Source organism: Aythya fuligula, chromosome 3 (genome assembly GCF_009819795.1).
Source record: "Aythya fuligula isolate bAytFul2 chromosome 3, bAytFul2.pri, whole genome shotgun sequence".
Classification (NCBI taxonomy): Eukaryota; Metazoa; Chordata; class Aves; order Anseriformes; family Anatidae; genus Aythya; species Aythya fuligula.
The window spans coordinates 108,627,396-108,642,591 of NC_045561.1; positions in this window are offsets into that span (position 1 = coordinate 108,627,396).

Genomic DNA, 15,196 nt, shown 5'->3' on the forward strand with positions numbered 1-15,196 from the left:
AAGAAAAAAAAAAATGCATTTTAGGTTGGAGAAGCATTCGTGTATATTTGAATTGATTAGCTGTTTGCAATAAAACTAAATCTAAATAACTAAAAGAAGATGATCTGTACCGCAACATTCCTATTTGCCTCTGGTATCAGATCTGGATGAAGCAGGAGAAAAAAAAAAAAAAAGAGAGAGAGAGAGAGAGAAAAAAAAAAAAAAGGAAAAAAAAAAAAAAAAGACTAAATCTCTAATGCAGCTTTGCCTAAGTATGCAGGATATGTTTGTAAATTTACTGATTTGTTAGGATAGACTTGGGATCTCTGAAGGGAAAAGATATGGGGATATGGGATACAGAACAGGAGTAGAAGTGACTTGTTTGCTCAGGAAAGCACAGGACTACATGAACAATTACAACCAAAGAGGTTTCAGCACAAATCTCCCAGAGCTGCAAGTATTCTGTCTGCCTACAACTATGAGGAAAAATATGTCAGTGCAGTGAGGCAGCCTCTGAAGGGAGGGGAATCTAAAAATGGAAGACCATTTGTACATGATTATCTATTGTAAACTCATAATCCAGGCCATCCTTAATAAAAACATTGAGTTCATGCAGACCTTTCTACATCCTCAGGAATGTAGAGCTGGAAGAGAGCTCTGAATCACTGTCTTGCTTCCTGTTACTTTGGGCACCATATTGCAAGATATCTTTCATAAACTTGAAGAAGATCCCAAAATCCTTTATGCAGGAGGTTACTGTCACAGTCTCCATTTCACAGATGGAGAAACCTAATATTTAGAAGGGTGAAATGATGAAGCCATGGCCATCCAATAGCACAGTAGAAATGTTTGGATCAAGCCTGCTTTTCCCAAGCATCCTCCCATGCTTTAGCCCCTGGGATGATCAGGGGTTTCTAAAGGTGCTTTCCAGATTTCAAAGATCAGTGTCCCACAACACTATTGTTGTTCATGTTTGCAATGTTTTGCCTTACTGATTTATGTTGAAAAGGACTCAACACTCTGTGCTAATACTGGAGAATTTCTTTTGTGCACATTTTTTTCTGGCATTTCTCAGAACACAGAATTGCTCCCAAAGTGACTGGCTTCTGGAAGCTATTGGAAAACAACACGAAGGCTTCAGTTTCTGAATAAAACTTTCCACCTGTCCTTATGGATGCTGAAAAATAAAGTATGCAATTTTGTCAATTACAATAGAAAATACCAGGGTCTTTACTTGAGTTGGCTATGTGTTAAATGCAGACCGCCCCAGAATGCCTTTACACAAGAGCAGGAAAGAGATTACTGTTCATGGGGCTGAAACCTGCCAATCAGAGCAAGACCAAATGCCTGTCAGTCTCTCTCATATTTGACTTGGAGGCAACTCATATCAATATGTAGTCAGGAAATAGCTCTTTAATCACTGCAAAGTCTCTCTTGATTTTAAAGATTAAATCAGCCACAGGCTGCTTGGGTCTTTCTTTTTTTTCTTTTTTAACTCCTCCAAGATAACTGATGATAGCATTTGAGAATGATTAGCCATGCCGCACGGCACAAGCATACAGCTTGCTCCAATTTCATGCATTACAGGCCACACTGCACAACACTGATCTCAGATAACAGGACGTCCAAGAAGATCTGAAAGACTCGTCTATGAATGATATATGGGGAGAAGACAACTTGAAATACAGGAAGAAAATAAATTACCCAATATATTAACAATGATCTTGTTGGAAATGCTGGAAGAAGATGGAGCAGGAAAAGAGCAGGTTCTCCAGGAGGTCCCAGTGAGGTAGGATTCGAAAGACAACTAGGTATGTTCCAGGCAACTAGATAGGTCCCAGTGAGGTAGGATTCAAAAGGGCTGGAGGTGCTACTGCTCCAGGAGTACCAAGCAGGATAGATATATGTACACAGAGGTATCCTTACAGCTATGTAAATTTCTTAGAAAAATGGCAGTTGGGTCATTCACTGGTGCCGGCAGCTCTAGGACAACATGTGACAGCCAGAGCAACCACTGGAGTGCGTTTTGGGAAAGCAGCAGAAGTAAGAGAGAGGGCAGAGGGAGAAGCCACCCCCAGGAAGCTAGTTCATGGAGTAGGCCAAAACTGGTAATTCTGTGTGTCAGAGTAGAGAAGCAGGCAGGCCAGAAACCATGCACCAGTGCTGTGATGGGAAACAGGAGTTTCAGGTGGAAGAGGAAAAAGATCTGGGGGTGTTGGTCGATGCTCACCTAACATGAGCTGACAGTGTGCCCAGGTGGACAAGAAGGCCAACAGCATCCTGGCTTGTATCAATGATACTGTAGCCAGCAAGGCCAAGGAGGTGATCAAAACCCTGTACTCAGCTCTGGTGAGGCCGAACCTCCAGTATTGTGTTCAGTTTTGGCCCCTCAGTACAAGGACATCGAGGCCCTGGAATGTGTCTGGAGAAGGGCTACGAAGCTGGTGAAGGGCCTGGAGCACAAGTCCTGTGAGGAGCAGCTGAGGGAACTGGGGTTGTTTAGTCTGGAGGAGGCTCAGGGCAGACCTTATTGTTCTCTGCAACTACCTAAAAGGAAGGTGTGGGGAGCTGGGGGTCAGCTTCTTTTCACAGGTAACTAGTGATAGGACTAGAGGGAATGGCTTCAAGTTGCACCAGGGGAGGTTTATTTTAGGAGAATTTTCTTCTCAGAAAGAGTAGTCAGGCATTGGAAGGGGTTGCCCAGGGAGGTGGTAGAGTCACCGTCCTTGGGGGTGTGCAAAGAAAGTTTGTCCGTGGTGGTTCTGGACATGGTTTAGTGGGTGATATTGGTGGTAAGGGGATGGTTGGACCAGATGATCTTGGAGGTCTTTTCCAACTTTCATGATTCAAAGTCTCTGAGAGGACTTGGGCTATTCTTCAGTTTGAAGATAGAACATATGCTGGGGGAAAGGAGATGTGAGATACAGGGGAAGGCTGGACACACAGAAGGGCTTCATATATACATCTGCCTACTTTTATAGCAGAAACACAGACAGTTAGGGAAGGAAGGGGAAAGCACAGCCTAAATTTTCTGATTGATCTGAATCATAGAATCAAACCACCTAATTCCAAGCCCCCTGCCATGAGCAGGGACACCTCCCACTAGACCAGGTTGCTCAAAGCCCCATCCAACCTGGCTTTGAACACCTCCAGGGATGGGACATCCACAGCTTCCCTGGGCAACCTGTTCCAGTGCCTTACCACCCTTATAGTAAAGAATTTTGTCCTTTCACCTAATCTAAACACTCCCTCTTTTAGTTTAAAGCCACTAGCCCTTGACCTATCACTACATTCCTTGACAAAGAGTCCCACCCCAGCTTTCCTGTAGGCCTGTACTGGAAGGCTGCTGTAAGGTCTTCCCAAAGCTTTCTCTTCTCCAGTCTGAACAACCCTTACTCTCTCAGCCTGCCTTCATAGGAGAGACGCTCCAGCCCTTTGATCAACGTCATGGCCCTCCCGTGGATTCTCTCCAACAGGTCCTTATCCTTCTTATGTTGGGGACCTATGGTATTTAGCTGCCTAAACATAGGTTTTAGGTGCTTAAACAGGGCCCCAGAGCTGAACACTGTACTCCAGGTGAAGTCTCACAAGAGCAGAGTAGAGTTGTATTTCTGAATCAATTGAGTTGTATTTCTGAATCAAGTAATTCACCCTGAGATGGCCCAAGGCTCCTCTGGAGGCTGGTGGCTTGTTGATTGGACTGCAAAGTTCTTTCTGCCATCACCAAGCAAGTCGTCACTGGGACCATCAGCCCCTGCTCTTCCCACAGTGATCTGGCTTGCTTCAGGTAAATAAATACTCACCAGCCTGACACACAAACAAATAAATCCTCTTGGAAGTTATTTTTCTCAGGTCCTACATTTCCCTAATAATGTGTGCCATGTTTCACTCACTCTCCTTCACACCTTTTTCTGTCTTATTAGCTTTACAGTGGAAACAAGGTACTATTGTGAAAATCTCTCACCCCATCCCTACCAGCAAATTTCTGTTCTTTACATGACATGTAAAGGACAAAAACAAAAGCAAACAAAAAAAACCTGCCAGGTAAATTTTTGCAGCAAATGCTTTTCCTTTTGCTATGAGTTTTTTTCCCACAGGGATTTACTGTTCACAAGTTGTTGTTATCCAAAGACATGCTAGAGCATGTTCAGGCACCTCATTTAGACCCAGCAAATGCACAGCCAAATAGAATATCTTGTTCTACATTTCTGCCATTCAAGCACCAGTACAAAATTAAATGGAGAAAAGGCAGGATGTGTTTGGTTCCTCAAGGCTGCTTGAAAAGCCATTGAAATCAGCTGCATGACTCCTTTTAACATGTGTGGAGTGAGTCAGTCTGCACAACCTCAGTTAGAAATACCAGTGGGACGATGCAAGGGTGGGGGTGTTATGCACAGAAAAGCTGTAGCTGCACATACACGGCCATTTTGGACAGATACATGAGAATTATCTGGAAACACTGAGACTTTTGAAATACCACAGGAAAAAAATGTCCTCAACTCTGAAGTTTGCCTTCTTGTGTGTCTCCAACTATAGTTTGTTCTTAATTAATTACTCATTTGAAACCTCATGCCAGTATCAGCCTCTTCACACATACATTTGCCTCTTGTCTTTAGAAGCTGCAAAATGCGAGCTTTTTCTCAAACACCAGTATGACAAGATTACAGGCTCACTTGGCATTCCCGCGCTGCTCCTTGCAACACAGAGGTAAAATTTCACTTGACAAATCAGTCTCACAACTGTAACCAGATTCTAAACATAAATTTCCAAATAGTCCCGCAGTAAATCAGTGAATACAGTAGGCTGAGCTTATTGCTGTTGTCAAGATGCTCACTGAGAATTCAGGCTTCTCAGCTAATTCACCTCTTTAATACCTCCTGCTTTATTCCAAGTCTTTTCCTCAAAAACATGGAAAAATAACACACCAACACCTCAAAATCAGCTCTTCAAGATTACTGACTTTATATAATTTGAATAACTGACAATGCACTCCGGATAGGTCATTTTTTCCATGAAATATCTCCAGCTAAGATAGTGTCTCATGCCAGATTGGACTAGGCAAACATATGTCAGCCAATCTCCATAGCAGATGATGAACTGAAACAATTTGATATGGGGAATTAAGAGATAAAGATGAGTGAATAATCAGTAATGAATAAACAATATGGAATAGCCTACTGAATCAAATTTGTTTCCTTATGCATACACATGCTTCTGCTTATGAATTACTATTGTTATCTCTTTTTCTAACTCTTTTATCTCTTAATGTATAAGCACAGCTCTTGGGCCATAGATTCCTTTTAAAGCATTGTAAGCATTCATGACTTGGAATTTGCACTGGAAAATGGCTTACATAATATTGCCTTTCCTCTCGTGCTAAATTAATGTGGTTAGTCTTTGAATTAACACTGTAAATGTTTCACTTTAAAGATAAGATATAATGTTGAGGGGTTTTGTGTGTGTGTGTTTAAGAACTAGTCTCAATATAATAGGTGTCTGCTAGAAATTTCAGAAATGGAATGCTGGTAACAGCATAAAAGTACCAGTAAATAACTCATAAATGCATATACACATATACAAACTTCCTTACTTAGCTGTCAGTATGGAGATTGGATAAAATGTTTGGAATTTTGGCTTTTAAATCTCCTGAACCATGTATTTTTCTCACTTCATCCTGCTAAATTTTGTGTTTGATTAGATGTGACAACTGCTGCTAAAAATACTGGAGTTCATGGAGTGACAGTATAGCTCCAGTTTGCACAAAAGAGGGCCAAATTCAGCTCCACTCAAAAGATATAAATCCTTAAATACCTCACTGGAGTCAGGAGAGCTGGTCCAGATTTGCACCCTGTGAGAACAGAAACTGGCTCATAAAGTTAAAGAGTGCAATTCTGTTGGCAGTCCTGTCCCGCTTTTTCACTTGGGTTGCACTCCTGCCAACATGTTTTGCAACTTTGCTTCTTTTCTGGTATTGACAAGCTCTAAAATTTATGGGAAGAGGAGAGCTTTGTCATTGCACCCACTTTCACTTCCACTTACCCCTGCATTCAAGAAGTGCCTCTGCACAAAAGATTCGAAAGGTCCATATCTGAGAGTTCAGTGCTCAGTATCTGTGTTGATGAAGACTCAGAGCATATAGACAAAAAAGTTCAGTAACTTGAAAAATGCACCCGAGTAGCTTCCTACTGCTAAGCTGCATCTGTGCATGGCTTTATTGCCCGCATCAATACATTAGGGTTTCCTTTTGTCTAATGTGTCCACTCCTGGATATTGCACCAGGCATCTAGATGAGAATTGTATCTGAAAGTGTCTTCTTCTTCCATCCTATCTGCAGTTGAAAAAAATAAATAAATATGATGTGACAAGAAAAAAGCACTCTGCAGTACTTTGTTGCTGCTCCATGGATATAAATAGATGCAAGCAGTTGTTTTTCCAATGCACCCCACTCTCTGTTAAGAAAAAAAAAAAAAAAAAAAAAAAAAAAAAAAAAAAAAAAAAAAAACTAAAAAAAAAACTAATAGAGCAAGACAGAAGGTGACATCCGTGCCATGCTCAAGGTGCATCCTCCAATCAGGTAGAATCATGTTGTACCCAGCCTGTTGTCCTTCCCTTCCCCTCACTTATGTGGTGGTCTATGCATGGCCGGGACACTGTGGGGATTACAAGTGTAACCACATGGTTCGTGGGTCGAGGACCCTTATGGCACTGAAGGTCGTTGTTTAGTGACAGGACTTGGTAGGTCAGGTTGACAATTGGACTTAATGATCTGAAGGGTTTTATCCAACCTAAATGATTCTGAGATTCTATGACAATTCCTTGATATCATCACCCAGACAGCTCTAGGTGTCCCACTCTGCAGAGAGGCTAAGCAATACTCAGGTCTTTACACCAGCAAGCGTTCTGCATTGGAGAAATATACAGGCCAGTAGCATGTGGACAGGGACAAATTCAGGGTTGTTCACCTCAAAATTCTAAAATAAATGATTCTCAGGTAACAAATGGAAAAAAATAAATAAATTAAAAATGGCTCTCAACTCATCAAGATTTTCAGGTGACACCCTTGTTGCCAGCCTACTCTGAAGAAAAGATGTTGGGGTTGTTCTTACAGAAAATTAGCAGCCCATAATGTCTGGAATAGATTCAAATGTCCCATTGAGATAGTGCCATGCTTTTTTTTAGCAAAATGTCCCAGACGAGAAACAGATCTGGGTTTTACCTTTACCGATATCATGGCTCACAGTTCTGGTTTTGTGTAAGCTACCAAAAAGAATATTGATTATCTGCCACTAGTGTGCAGGTACACACATGAACAGAATTATCATTTGTTACCTTCCTTTCAAATTTACTAATGCTCTATACAGAAGCTTAAACAATATCTCTCAGGACTTGTCAAAATTCATAGTGGAAGGAGTAAACAGCAGCTTTAAGCTTCTGGGTACTTTGGAAGTGTGCACAGTACACAATGCCTCCATAGCTTCCATAATGGTTTCACAAGACTCCAGAAGTTCAAAGTGATAAATATAAGTAGCCAGACTATTCCACAGTTGTCGGCACAATGTGGTATCAAAGTCCCTTATTAAAATGAACAGCCATCAAAATAGAGAAATGAATTTTCAGTTGTAGCCCACAGGAATTTCTGCATCCAGATCCCATTAATCATTGGAGCTCTGCATGGAGTTCCTTGTACAAAACCTTTAACATTCAGCTTACTACGGTAAGTTATGACAAGCATGGGACCAGGGCCAAATTCTGCCCTCAGTTATATTTCGGCAGTACAGTTAACTGCTGTCAAATTGCAACCACAGTCAAAGTCAGATCTGGTCATTTCACTAGTACGTAGCTCTCACAGCACATCAGTTTCAATGGTCCATTTATGTGCTTTAAATCCAAACACATAACTAGTGCTTGGATAAACTTGGAACCAAAATGAAGTTTTAGATGTGTCTTCTTACACTAGGAAGAGTTGAACATTTAGGTTTCTGCCAGAATACACAAGTCTGACACTATCAAATGAAGAATGGCATGGGATATTTAATTACCAAAATTAGCTAGAGGGATTCAAGTTTTGGGTCTTGACAGAAAATCATGTGAAATATATACTGCATGTTTACTTTTTGTGAACAGCTTCTCTCTCTCTCTCTCTTTTTTTTTTTTTTTTTTTTTTTTTTTTTTTTTTGTAACTTTTGATTTTTTAGTCATTCGGAATAAATATACTCTAGTTTAAAACATTATTTTTGATTCCAAATGACAGAAGGAACCATTTAAAGTGTTGTGGTGGGCTTAAAAGATGAAATCAAGTTAGTTTTTCTTCCATAGTTGGCTAGAACTAATATTTGCTACCCAGTTTAGGTAGCAGTTTAATTTCAGAAAAAGTTGCACACAAAACATTTATCCTTATGAAATATTCACTATTTTACTTGGCTTCTCTTCACTGTCAGGCAGAAGAGGTGGTTTAAATATAAAGCTTGGATTTTACCATACATCTTTACTCTACGTGAACAATGGTGGAGATACTCCTCTTTACAGCTCAATCAAGACGTGAAAGCTCCAATTTACAATTTACAATAGTAATTATGCACAAAAGGAAAACATCGCATCTGTAGCCCTTTTACCACTTTACCACTGGTGTTTTCTTGTTGAGTTCTCAAGTTAAAGCTCAACCAGTGAATCATCTACTGTTGCTTCTGTAACTTGTGTAGTTTGAAATGTGCTACTTTTTGGCAGTGAATTTCTGATGGTTAAAAAGGAATGTAAACCAGACACAGCAAGGCCAGATCTGTGAACTTAATGAGAGGTATGAGGGCTAGTGCTTCTGGGAGACATGGAATCTGTGAACTGTGTCAAAATGGAAACTGGAAATATAAAACCAATGAACTTTTGAAATTTATATATATATAAAAAAAAATCTTAACAGAAGCATGCCTATTGGAAAAAGACATATACACATATGTACATTCATACATTCATGCACATGTGTACATTCATACAGTGTTAGACTGCATAAATCTCAAAGAGAATTGTACCAGCTTAGTTCAAACATTCACTTGGCACCTAAATTTTAGGTAGCTAGTGACACTGAATTAAGTGCTTAAATTCCCTGTATAGTCAGAAGGAGAAAAGCAGGTGTCTTTGAAGGGCTGCAGAGGGAAAGGGTCTGTTCATTTAGACAAACTCTATTCTGGAAACCTTCAAAGTCACCTGTCCTCTTCTGTTGAATACAACAGCCAGTGGCACAGTTACTTTTGGAGAGCTACTTCATTGGGTTCGTAAAGTATAAATACAAGTTAGATGTCTAAGTTAGGCTAACTGAGTATAACATAGATTTCTGATCAAGATAAGGGAACTAATTTAGCTACAGACTCCCACTGAGCTGCCTGCTTAGTACATGAAAAAGAAAGCAATACATGACATCAAGGTCCAACAAAAATACCACTAATCAGAGGTCTATTTACCAAGATTATCACAAGGTATGACAGATGCCAGAAACTCAGAGATTCCGGGAGGATTAGAGCTGTAACTGCATAATAAGAATATCTACATCTATAAACCAAGAAAATAACTTCTACGCAACTATGAGAATTCACTTTATAAACCATCCATAGTATCAGCTGTAATTAAGTTTGTCCAACATTTCCCCATCATAAAAGTATTTTCAGTGGCCCAGAACATTACTAAACTTTAGCCACTGGAAAACCACTGGAAACTTCTTAGCCAAAAGACATCAAGGATTTCCAAGAGTTCAGCCAAAATAAAATAGATATTTTTGTCCACATTAAAAAAAAAAAAAGTCTGATTTTCTTCTTTCAGTAGTTGAACTCTCACCTTCCTCCTTGTGAAAAGACACAAGGACAAAGGACAGGTACTGTTTGTATCACAAATACACTTTCAGCTTCCCCTAAGAAAATGCCTCCTCTCAACAGCTCTGACTGTCCTCTGGGGATGGTGGTCTCCCTTAGCAACTACAAAAAGTGTCCTCAGCCACCTTAGACTATGCTGATATCAATCTTCATCTAGTTCAGGTCAGACAAGTTGTACTATTTGATACACCACCTATTTTCAGTTCAAGTTAGCTTATAGTAACTAGTTACATGGTTGATGAAAAAAGCCAATCAGTAGGTAAACTATTCAGAGCATACCATTTTGGCAATAGCACAGGTTCATGAAAGTCTCAGTCACCTTCTGGATGCACCCACCTCTCCCTAGAGACTCTCCTGGGCTCCTAATCTTATCAGCTCAGTTAAGCTGATAAGCTGTGCCCAAGTACTGTGAATATCCCTTTAATACAGTATCAGTGTGAATATTCTGGTTTAATACAAAAGGCATAGGCTAAGCTGAAAAAGTTACTTCTGCACCTGGAGAAGTCTCCACACACTCAAAGATATTTGGGGTGTAGTTACATCAGCTTAACTTTATCTATTTAATCAGCAGAACTTTCCCATGTCAACAGGGCTTTATCTTCAGGAAATCTAACTGTATATGGGAATGTAAGTTCAAGGGGGTCTAAATTACTGTATGACCATCTTAAGTTACAACTAACCCTGAATTTGGCTGAAGTGCATTGAGTACAGGAAGCGTTATAGCCTTGCTTAGCTATGGTGCTGTTTCTGTCAGTGCTCAAGCCTAGCCTACCAAGGGATAGCACAGACAGCTCAAGTATGCAGCACTTTGGCAGAAGGAAGCCAGACAAAAATTGCCTTTAGTTGTGAAGGATAGCAGGGCTCCAGCAACCCCTCCCTGGAGTGCCACAAAGTGAATCACCAACTTGGCTCTCAGTTCTCCAGCTTTTACCACCATGGCTTTGCTCTTCCTTCAGTCAAGCAGGACAGGCAGATGTCGTGTGCATCCAGCTGACAGTCCTCGCCCTCACAACTTGATTTCCTCCTTCATGCAGCTCTGCCTGAACACCTAATCCTGTGTTTAGGACACCGTGCTCTGTTGCTATGGAAGTTATTGCGATGTCAGAGATTTAACATGACTTCACTGTAGGGCTAGAGCTGGAGGTAAGGGAGAGATTAACCATGAGAGAAACCAGCACTTTGGCTGTGACTACCTGATTGCTAGCATATATGAAGACATTCTCTGAGTCTAAGGAAAGATCAGAAAGTAGTCCGAGGAGTGTTTAGTGTTTCAACTCCTCTTTGGATGACTTTTTTTTTTTTTTTTTTCTGAAAGACACAGAGTTTGAGCTTGTACTTTTTCAGGTTTCTCAGAGCATTGAAGTTCCTTTTACCTCCTCCCATCCAGTCCCTCACACTTCTCAAACTACATTTGTGTGTATGGTAAATCAAGTTAAACTCCAGAGTAGTTTTCTATAGCGAAGAAATCAGTTTTCCTTCTTCTTTGCTGGAATCTGGTGTTTAAGTCTTTATTGATTGTCTTGGTTTGTAGAAGTGACATCTGTAAGTCCCTATCTTGTTTGGTAATTTTCACTCTAAATCTCAGCTCAAATCATCTAATGATAAATCCCTTTCCCTCATCATTCTCACCCCATCTGCTCTCCCTAGGGAGACCTTTATTTTCCATCTTCCACGCTCATCTCTTCGAACAGCAAGGAAGCTGTCAGCTGCTGTGAAGATTTGTAGGGCACTAAATCTTATACATTAAACCTTTAAATACATTTATCCAGGTAAAACATTTTGAAGCAAATATATAAACTCTGAAGGTTTGCTAGCATATGGCATAATGATTAAGCAACCAGATACCAATGATTTTCATCCTCTTTATTATCATTATTTACAGTATGAAATCTCTTTTCCATTTATCAGCTAGCTTGATTAAAAAAATAAATAATAATAATAATAAAAAAAAGCTCTACTTAGTTTATCCTTCATCCCTTCATCAAGCTTCATCATTCTCATTACTGGATTAATGGCTAAATTCAAAAGTCATTAATTTAGTTAGATTAAAAAGCATGCAGCATGGATTCTGACCCTGCTCTGTCTGTAAGAACTTACAAAGTAAATAGAGAATTACCAAAGATGGTCTTTTGATGTTTCAGGCCTTATTAGTCACCAAAAACTTACAAAGTGTAAGAAAATTGTTAATGCTTTTCTCTAGAATGCATTTTCCTGTATCTTCTGAGTATCAGCTGAAGGGTTGTATCAAATAATAGTTTAATTATTTGCTCATCCAAATTCATTTGACCATTTCCTGAATATAATATGAATCATTCACCGAATTTGCATGCCAGGATTCCTGCCTACTGGAAGGTTTTAATATCTGCCACTTTATCAAAAAAAATAATAATAAAAAAAATCCAAAGTAGATTACACTTTTATTTCAATTTTCTTTAGTTAGGAATGAAAAGATTCCATGTTCTTCTGATATATGCTATACAAGTGTTAACCTTGTATTAGTATTTTTGAGCTGCTACTTGCTGTATGCAATTGGGCACTGGGAGGGTTAACAGGAAAATATGGAGAAGAAATTGCAAAAATGCGTGATAGAAAGAGACTATGAAGTCATCCAGTCCATCTTTTGCCAATATAGTCCTGTTCCCCATAGTATATTATAGTATGAGCGCTTTAAACAATCTTTCCTAAAATGAAGAGAAGGCATCTAAAGTTAACAGCCACAGGTGTGACCCCAGCAGGAGGAATAGGTGGCTTATGGTGATCCAGGGTAGTCCTGTGCAGCAGCCCTGCTGAAGGATGGCCAGAGAGCCTTGCTGAGACCAGCTAATTACAGCTGGATTTCTGTGTCCTGAAACATATAAGCTTTCTCAGTCTATTCGTTCTCAATCTCCTCTCCCTCTGGGAGGAGCACCGGGATGTTAGCTTATTCCAGTTTCTGAAATATACTCTTATTTCCAGTCAGGCCTTTTTTGAAGCTGTCAAGTTGTGTTGTTAATTGCAAGTTGTTCTTCCTAGAGGGATAAATTCAGCAGCCCTACCCCATGGCATAGGAATGAACACACTGGCTCCTTAACACCTCAGATGGACTTCTCTACAGATGGCTACTCTGTAGGTGCCAGTACAAGCCAGGGCTGCAGAATCATGCCTTGAGGTAGTAAGTAAGAGTTTCCAAATTTAACTGGACAACACAGCTCAGGTGCAGTGAAATAAATGTGGTAAGCCACCAATGATCCATCATTTACTTATTGCAGAAAACAAACAAGTTTTCTTCTGAGTCACATGCATGCTAAGAATTTTTTCCTTCTCAAGCAAAAAAGAATAGAAACAACAGTGTTATTTCAAAGCCAGGTGAAAAAAGTTCAGATAAAATAAGAGTTCCCTGAATCTTTGTTCAGATCAGTAATGTGAACATAAATTTCTTTGATGTTCTAAGAAGTTTGGAAATTTAATTTTCCACCTGATGCTGCTGCAGAGCATGTTATTGTGCAATTGGGGCCACATGAGGTGTTGGAGTATGGATATGCTGGGATGAATTAGAAGGTCATGAGACCGTTTTCCTTCTCCATCTCACATGTTGGAGAACCTGAAGGTGCTGTTAATAATAATCCAAATATGTTTCATTCAGAACTGAACTGAGGTTTGTGCTCTTGTGAAATCTGCCCACTTGGTTATCACATGCCAGCAAAAGAGGTTGTTTGCTTTCTTAAAATTTAAAATAAAAATAAAAATAAAAATAAAAATAAAAATAAAAATAAAAATAAAAATAAAAATAAAAATAAAAATAAAAATAAAAATAAAAATAAAAATAAAAATAAAAATAAAAATAAAAATAAAAATAAAAATGGTTCAGCTTAGTTCTGGAGAGAGGCAATGACACAGGAAGGAAAATAAATAAATAAAGGGACAAATGAAATGACTGGAAAAGAAACATTTTCTTTTGTCTAGGACTGAAGCAATTTAGGAACATAAGCTGTGTTGCTTCTTTTCCATTTAGTTTCAGAAATTAACATCTGTATTGCCTACCACAAGCTTTAACCTTAAGCAGAGGTGAGTGTATTGCACTAAAGAGATGGGTGATGTTTATCACTCCAGGAAATTCCATTTGGGTTTTACTGAGGGATGCTGAAGAAGAATAACATGTGAAGTTGTCAGCAAGTTTATGTGACAAATTCATGAAGAACAATGAACTTCCAAACTCTGAAATTCCAGAATTTTTTCAATGACTCATTCAGTATAAACATGAGAGAAGAAATGAGTACCCAGAAATGCAAAGTCCCATTCAAAGGCAAAAGAATTAGGCAATAAGGATAGGATTCATCAGAGAAAATGTACATACCTCTAGGACACTAATCTCATCCTAATGCAAACAGTTAAAGGTACATATGATGAATTGCACATTAAATGCGCTAGTTTCCTTTCATTAACTGTAAAAGAAGTCCATATGTAAGCACTCACGTTGTCAGTATCTAAACTTATTCATTTAGGAAGAAAGGGAGAAAAAAAAAAGAGTATCTGGAGGGAAAGGTGGAAAGAGCAGAACATGAGATGAAGGAAGGTGATGAACATTGAGTAGAGAAGAAAGGTGAGAAGCAGGATGCAGAAAAGTTTTTAGGACTTCTGTAAGACTGCTGCCAGACAAAAATAATGTCACAGGGTCTCTGCTCATGAAGTCTTTAATGTCTACAGATCCATCTGTCTCCCCCAGAAAACAGGAAATGAAGAGCAGTAGTACAAGCAGGTAGACCCAGCTTGTTCTGTTAATGCTGATGCCAGAATCATGAGTGGGCAGGTGGGTGATGAAGAGAGATGCAACCTGACTGGACGTAAATTATTTTTGCTCCAGGTGCAGTGTGCTCCCACTTGTGCAGTATTGTGCCCAAGCAGTGCAAGTCTAGCAGACAGATTAAATAGCTCATATGCAGCCCCAAGTGTACACGATTAAACTACTTCCATACTCAAACTTATAATTCCCCATTCAGCTGATGGGCTCAAACATGTGGAATCACTGCTTAGGTCTTTGCTAGTCCTGGAATCTCTGCATCTGGTCAACATGACCTAAATTGCACCATCTGGATACTTTAGAAAGAGCAATGCTTCCCCACTCATAAGCAATAATTTTAGACAAACAGAACTTTAAGGAGTGGGGTAGGGAGGGGGAAAACAGGCAACAGAAGAGAAGCATAACACTAGCTAGGAAAAACTGAATAATTAATAACTGAAAAAAAACTCTTGTCTTGCAAGATGCTCCAGTAATGGCACTGAGCCTTTCTTTCTCCTAAAACGAAGACTGGCTACTGAGGAAGTTGTTATCATACCTTCCTTGTTATACCACTTCCAGCCCTGTGAGCAAGCTTGGAGGCATA